The sequence below is a fragment of the Littorina saxatilis genome, linkage group LG1 (assembly GCF_037325665.1).
Source record: "Littorina saxatilis isolate snail1 linkage group LG1, US_GU_Lsax_2.0, whole genome shotgun sequence".
Lineage (NCBI taxonomy): Eukaryota > Metazoa > Mollusca > Gastropoda > Littorinimorpha > Littorinidae > Littorina > Littorina saxatilis.
The window spans coordinates 27,822,910-27,830,409 of record NC_090245.1 but is presented as its reverse complement, the minus strand read 5'-3'; the positions used below and the strand labels follow the sequence as shown (position 1 = coordinate 27,830,409).

The window sequence follows — 7,500 nt, the reverse complement described above, 5'->3', positions numbered from 1 at the left end:
TCCACTTATACATATATATATATATATATATGCAAACATTCAACAATCTAATATATAGCTTTTTTCTGCGGAGGTGTGTGTCAGAGCAGGTTATGACGCCGCCTTTATATGGCGGTGTATAGGAATCGGTCTGTCCGTCTGTCTGTCTGTCTGTTTGTCTGTCTGTCTGTTTTTGTGTCTTCGGATTAAACTTGTATCTCTAGTACGCTGGGTTCAATTGAGCTGACAGGTTATTCAGTGGCTTGGAATTGGGGTGCATACGGTGTGTGCCAAAAACTAGGTTCCTAGCTGTAGTAAAACGTGAGATATGAGCTTTACACGCCTTTACACAGCCAGTCATATGGCTTTATAAACAAAGATCTCGTTTTAATGCTAAAAATATCAAATTATTTGGAATAACATTTATTGATGTCTTATGAACAATTTGCCACCCATGAGTTTTTCATAATGCGTTCAGTGACCTATTTATCGGTGTCTTTGCACTCTTAACCTCTGGATGTAAAATCTTAGAGTAGCGGACACGAATACCACGGACGTCATCCACGTCCCGACCCCATGTCACCCTGTATAATATCGATCATGCCCCAAGTGCACGTAGCTGATTATACCTAAACAGGTATGCAACGGCGGCGTATTGACCCGTTACGGTCAACACTTGTTAAGATCATGTATGTTAGAAGTAAAGACAGACCTTCAGTTTTCGTTATGAGTTACTTTCGACGCTATAGTTGGAACGACTTAGGTTTACAGAAGAAAAAAATGTATGTGTAAGAGCCTATCTCCGCCCCCCCCCCCCCCAAAAAAAAAAAAAAAAAAAAAACTGCCGTGATTTAAGATTAGTGGCAAGCTTCAAAGACAAAGCTGCCCTACACGCCACCAGGCGTGAAAGGCAGTAAGTAAGTAAGTAAGTTCAAAGACAAAGACAGGCCAGCGTTACAAATCCAATTTAGATCGCCATACATGTGTTCTGTTTCCTCTGCACACGTGATATGAACCGACACTGAGTAAGAAAAAGAGTCATCCCCGGCGGGATTCGAACCCGCGACCTCTGGATTAGAAGTCCAGCGCGCTATCCACTGCGCTACGGGGACTCATATTAAACATAAAGCATACCGCTTTCATGTCCAGTCCTCGGTAAGAATAAAAAAAACTTGACTAAATGTAAAACTAAGATGTAAAAAGCTTTCCATCCGCTGTATACAGACCCAATCCTCACCAATGAAAGAAGCAGTATAAGATAGCAAAAGGTAACAACGGCCCGGCGGGATTGAAACCCGCGACCTCTGGATTAGAAGTCCAGGGCACTATCCACTGCGCAACAGGGGCTTTTTTTTTTAATCTCTGGAATCGTGCTTTCAATATTGGAAAAGATATTTTCAAAAATAAATCCTTTTTTTGTTTTACATTTTATACATGAAACTATAATTATGCTCTTTGTGATTAATACTACACATGCAAAGCACACACTACAATGGCAATTTAGCATAATAATTCAAGAAGATGACATGTTGTGCAAAATCAAGATAAACACATATACAACATGACTGAGAGGATAACAGGTTTATGATATGGAATGAAGTAACAAAATGTGAACCTGCAATAGTTCTGTGTAAACGTTAGTATAACTCATGATTCCTTTTGTCGACCGCAACGTTTACAGCGAGAATATTGATAGAGAACAATACATGGCTTGCTGTGACGTACCAGATTTACACGAGCTGCTCTTTTTAAATATTCAACTGCGAGCGAAAGCGAGCTGTTCAATATTTGAAACGCACTGGCTATTGGCACTCGGAGTGTATACAGGGGTCATAATCTTGAATACACTCCGGCGTTAACTTCTGGCCGCGAAGCGAATTTGCCATTCGACACCACTTTACGATAGGAACGCTGAGCAGTTGATTATAAGAGTACAGAGAAATGAAAACAATCTGATGCTGCACGGCCTTTGTTAAAATTCGTCCATCAAGCGAAAACGTGTTCCCAGCTTGACGTTTGTTTCGGTGACTTAGACATCATGCGCAATGGAAAAGCAGGTCCCTGCCAGATTTATTTGACATGACCTCATTTACATGATATACACACGCGTGGTTTCAACGATATTGTTATGTCATGAGTGATCGCTCTCACGTATGTGGGATAAAAGTATTTATCAGATTGATGGAAGCAGCATAAACTAACAACAAGTCGCGTAATCCGAAAATACAACATTTAGTCAAGCTGTCGTACTCACAGAATGAAACTGAACGTACTGCATTCTCTTACCAAGACCGTATACTCGTAGCATCGTCAGTCCACCGCTCGTGGCAGTGAAATTGACTAGCAAGAATAGCGCGGTAGTGGATGCGCTGAGCAGGATAGCACGCTTTTCTGTATCTCTGTTATTTTTAACTTTATGAGCTTGTTTTTAATTCACATATATCATATATATATTTTTTGGGGGAACCAGGAACCGACAAGGAATAAGAAGAAGTTTTCAAAGGGATTCCGGACATTTAATTTGTATAATAATTTTCATATATTTAATTTTCAGAGCTGGTTTGTAATCCAAATGTAACATATTTATATTTTTTTTAATCAGAAAATGATGGAAAATAAGATGAAATTAGTTTTGGAACGTTTTACAAAAAAATAATTTTAATTACAATTTTCAGATTTTTAATGACCAAACTCATTAATCAATTTGTACCCCTCAAAGCTGAAATGCAATACCATAGTCCGACCTTTGTCAAAGATTGCTTGACCAAAATTTCAATCCATTTTACAAAAAAGCCGAATATGACGTAATCAAAGACATTTATTCAAAACATGAACAAATTATCCGGGGATATTATACCCAGGAACTCTCATGTCAAATTTCATGAAGATCGGTCCAGTAGTTTTCTCTGAATCGATGTATATACACACACACACACACATACATACACACATCACGACCCTCGTCAGTCTCGATTCCCCGTCTATGTTAAAACATTTAGTCAAAACTTGACTAAATGTAAAAAGTAACACCCCCTGCGGGATTCGAACCCTCTGGATTAGAAGTCCAGCGTGCTATCCACTGCGCTACGGGGGCTTGTATTAGGAATGAAAAGAATGACTGAAAAGTCGATTTTTGTGTGTGCAAATTAAAATCAAAAATGTTGTTTAATTATATGTATCTATGTGCTACATGTTTAATGTAATTGATACTAGACCAACAAAGCAAAAGATTCACTGAGAAGCAAACACCTAATAACAAAATAGCTAACATTTTGTGTGAAAGCAGGATGTACAAAATAATAAGCAAATAGTTAAGACAGAAATGCACAGGTAGGTGGCATAGCATGTATATTACGTGTAGTAACAAAATGTTAGCGTAAAACACTCGTTTGCAAAAGTTAATGTTAATAGTTGTTTCCATTTTCCACGGCAACGAAAGCTCAATTTAGCGAGAATGTTTAAGTATTTACCGATTGATGGAAGCAGCATAAAAGTAACACCCCCGGCGGGATTCGAACCCGCGACCTCTGGATTAGAAGTCCAGCGCGCTATCCACTGCGCTACGGGGGCTTGTATTTAAATACACAAACAGTGCACGTTTTGACATACTGAATTATTTTAAAATTGAAATTATATTTAAAATAGTTTGTAACATTTTGTGTATCTAAGCAAGTGCGATAATGTAATTTAGACCATCAATTCAAACGCTTCAATACAAAAAAATAAAAGAAAACAAAGCACAATATTATAACAGCTGGCATTTTGTGGGGAAAACACGATATAGTATACAAGTATACGAATGACTCGGACAGCCACCGGCTGATGCCATGGACTAGTTTTATGTGCTCGAATAAATCAATGCTTGGTCAGATTTGTTAGATGGCGGGAAGGATTAAGAAAAGGGGAGAGCAACAGGTGTTTGCTCGTAAAGTGTAATTTAGGATTGCACGAAATACAAGCACATTTGTCATTATTCGCTTCTCACCTACGACATCGGACCTCACCGCTTTTTCACTGTGTTGCCACATTGTACCACAATTTCATTAGTTTCTGTCTTGGTGTTTGATTGCCCTGTATTTATGCTTTTTTTCCTGTGTGTGTATGTGTGTGTGTGTGTGTGTGTGTGTGTGTGTGTATGTGTGTGTGTGTGTGTATGTGTGTGTGTGTGTGTGTGTGTGTGTATGTGTGTGTGTGTGTATGTGTGTATATATATATATGTGTGTGTGTGTGTGTGTGTGTGTATGTGTGTGTGTGTGTGTGTGTGTTTTTCGGGGGGTGCTATTGCCTTGATGTTCTCCCATTTGTTTTCTTTCATCCTTAGTACCCTAGTATAGTGATCGACAAGAAGAAGAAGTACCCTAGTATAGTGGGTTCAGAGAATCAACCTTTTGTCTTCATCTTGAAGCCTAGATGCACGACTATCTGATTACAAAGTCGATCTAATCTAAGCTTTTGAAATTGCATTCCTGCAATCTTGCCCCTCTTGCTTTTCTTTCATCCATCAAAATGGATTGTTTTCCCTCGACGTTGCATTTTAGTTTTTCCCTTTATGTCCCAACACATTTTATTCGATTCATCTCAACAATGAGTGCTAAATTCAATTACATGGCCCTTGAAACGGCCATCTATACTTTAGTCGATTCCTATTTATTTTGCTCTCTCTACCACCCAGGAAGGCGCAATGCTCGAAACCAAATGGGATTTTGAATCTACAAGAATTTCTGGATGTCACTAAGGTTTTGTCTAGCGACCCCGAAACCCTGGATTCATGTTTAACAGATTATGCCCCCCTCCCCACCCCCACCCCCCCCCCACCCCCTTAATATTTCAGTCAGAAAAGCGTTGGTTACTATTATCAATAACATCAACTTAAAACTCCAGAGCCGGTTCTTTTTGAGCGAACACCCATAAGGAATACGGATCACAACCCCAGAACGTACAGGTCTTCGAAAGGGCAAGAATACACGACAGAGGAATACTCCCAAAATCATTCACACGACCAGAATGAGGGAACGAATGCCAGAGCTAGTTGATTCCCGCACCTGTGGTTTAAACAGAGATTCAAGAAGATACCTGGCGATCTTCCCAATCAGTCCACGTGCACGATTCAAAACAGAGAGGCATTAAGTTCTGTTGATCCTGCTGTTGCGAGAAGCTATCTTATTCGCAGAATTTTACCTACACCTTTCTCACTCTGCGTCAGTTCCAATCCAGGGGTGCACCGAAAACTTCTGTCCTTCCGTCAAAATCCGGGCCTTTTTTTTTAACAAAAGGGAGAAAACAAACAAAGACAGCACCGACAACTCCCACGGAGTCTCTCGGGGTAAAACGAGTAAGTTCCCCTAGGTGGTCCATGTAATATGTTTTTCGGTGCATCCTCGGCCCGGTTCGTCGGCGTTTTTCAACACGCTGTTTAGGAAGCAAGAGCTATAGGCTTACCTCTCCATCCTCGCATCATTATCTATTCATGTATATATCCTTCTCCTTTCTCGCCCACCACCTCCCGTTGCTAAACACGTGTACCGATCATCAGACATTTTTTGGTACACCCACCAACTCCCCCCCCCCCCCCTCCTCTCCACTCCATCAGTTTCTCTCTCTCTCTGTCTCTGTCTCTCTCTCATGAGTCTCTCTCTCTCATGAGTCTCTTGCTCGCTCATTTACTATCTCTTTCTAAATCCAATCTTCCTAATCAAAGTTTCTCTTTCTCTGACTATCTCTCTGTCTCTCTCTGTCTCTCTTTGTCTCTCTCTGTCTCTGTCTCTCTGTCTCTCTTTGTCTCTCTCTGTCTCTCTCCCTCTCTCTCTCTCTCTCTGCAATCAGTATCTTAACTTATCCTACCAATCTCTCTCTCCCTCTCCCAACTCCCTTTCTCCGTCTCACCCCACCCCCCTCACTCACACACACACACTCACTCTCTCTCTCTCTCTCTCTCTCTCTCTCTCTCTCCCGCCCTTTTTTTTCTCCTTCCTCACATGCGATAATATTTCAAAGGAGCGATGGCCCGCCTTTCATCCCGGAGCCAGGATTGTGGGAGAGAGCGGAGGGATTGAGGACTCAACACTCGCGCGATGACCCTTTAGCTGCACGTGCTAAGCCTGATGCCAATGGGTGTCTTGTGGAGAAGCGTGCATGCAACAAGCTCTCGATCTATGCAACAGCTGCTATTGCTGTTCCTGATGCTGCGGTGCTAGATATGTAGGTCTTTGGATATATACATATATAATGTACAGAGAGACTCCGAGGAAATAAGCATAGATGCAGATGTGGACGCCTTGGAGAAATTTATGTGTTGATTTTTTTTAAATTTCAGGCTTACGTTTTGTTACTACTCTAAAAACAAGTTTGTTTGTTTGTTTGTTTGTTTGTTTAACGCCCAGCCGACCACGAAGGGCCATATCAGGGCGATGTTGCTTTGACATATAACGTGCGCCACACACAAGACAGAAGTCGCAGCACAGGCTTCATGTCTCACCCAGTCACATTATTCTGACACCGGACCAACCAGTCCTAGCACTAACCCCATAATGCCAGACGCCAGGCGGAGCAGCCACTAGATTGCCAATTTTAAAGTCTTAGATATGACCCGGCCGGGGTTCGAACCCACGACCTCCCGATCACGGGGCGGACGCCTTACCACTAGGCCAACCGTGCCGGTCTAAAAACAAGTATTAGTGGGGTTGACTGGAGATATGGAGAGAGTGAGAGAGAGTGAGAGAGAGAGAGAGAGAGAGAGAGAGAGGGAGAGAGAGATGGTGGGAGAGAGAGAGAGAGAGAGGGGGGAGAGGGAGAGACAGAGGCAGAGGCAAAGAGAGAGACACAGAGAGAGAGAGAGAGAGAGAGAGAGACTGAGAGAGAGAGAGAGAGAGAGAGAGAGAGAGAGAGAGAGAGAGAGAGAGAGAGAGAGAGAGAGAGAGAGAGAGAGAGAGACGAAAACAACTATTTTACGAAAGTTTACATAAAATAACCAATGATCCGCTCGTTCATGTCTACCTGTTACCGGCCTCATCTCCCTTACACCCACCTTCCCGAGTCCGTCCTGCCCGAAACCGTTACAAGAAACGGACAGACAGACAGACAGTCAGACAGTCAGGTAAAGAATTTTGAGATCCTGTGTGTAAGTTTTTGCGGTCACAAAGGTTTTCTCTATAGCTTCCGTATTGCCATGTCAACAGTTTGACAGAGTTTCCTCACATCTGTTTTTATCCCAGCAGGTAATGTCGTGAAAACGACGCTCGTTTGGACAACAGACCGAAAACAAACCCTGGTTTGCGAATTTAACACAAATGTGTCTGGGTTTATTGTGTGATGTTGAAGAAACAACTGTGGGGAACACCCGGTTTTAATCTGAAAACAAGTCATCTTTTCTTTTTGTGGCCGTGAGATTGGCGGGTTTGAGGCGAATGTGCATCTGCCTGCACAGAAAATGTCTCACTCTGCTGATTCCGTCTCTCTGTGCATGTTCAAAGTGACATTTCCTCCCTGGCAAGTGCATGTTTTCACTCGCTAGCTGCTGCTGGA

General features: G+C 42.1%; 2 non-coding genes across 2 annotated transcripts; both read right to left on the bottom strand.

Moving 5' to 3' along the window:
- Nucleotides 1–1,018: 1,018 nt before the first annotated feature.
- Nucleotides 1,019–1,091, bottom strand: Trnar-ucu (transfer RNA arginine (anticodon UCU)). Its single transcript has one exon. It is a non-coding gene; the product is annotated as a tRNA-Arg (tRNA).
- A 2,385-nt stretch (nucleotides 1,092–3,476) lies between these two features.
- Nucleotides 3,477–3,549, bottom strand: Trnar-ucu (transfer RNA arginine (anticodon UCU)). The gene has a single exon. It is a non-coding gene; the product is annotated as a tRNA-Arg (tRNA).
- Between the last annotated feature and the right edge of the window lie 3,951 nt (nucleotides 3,550–7,500).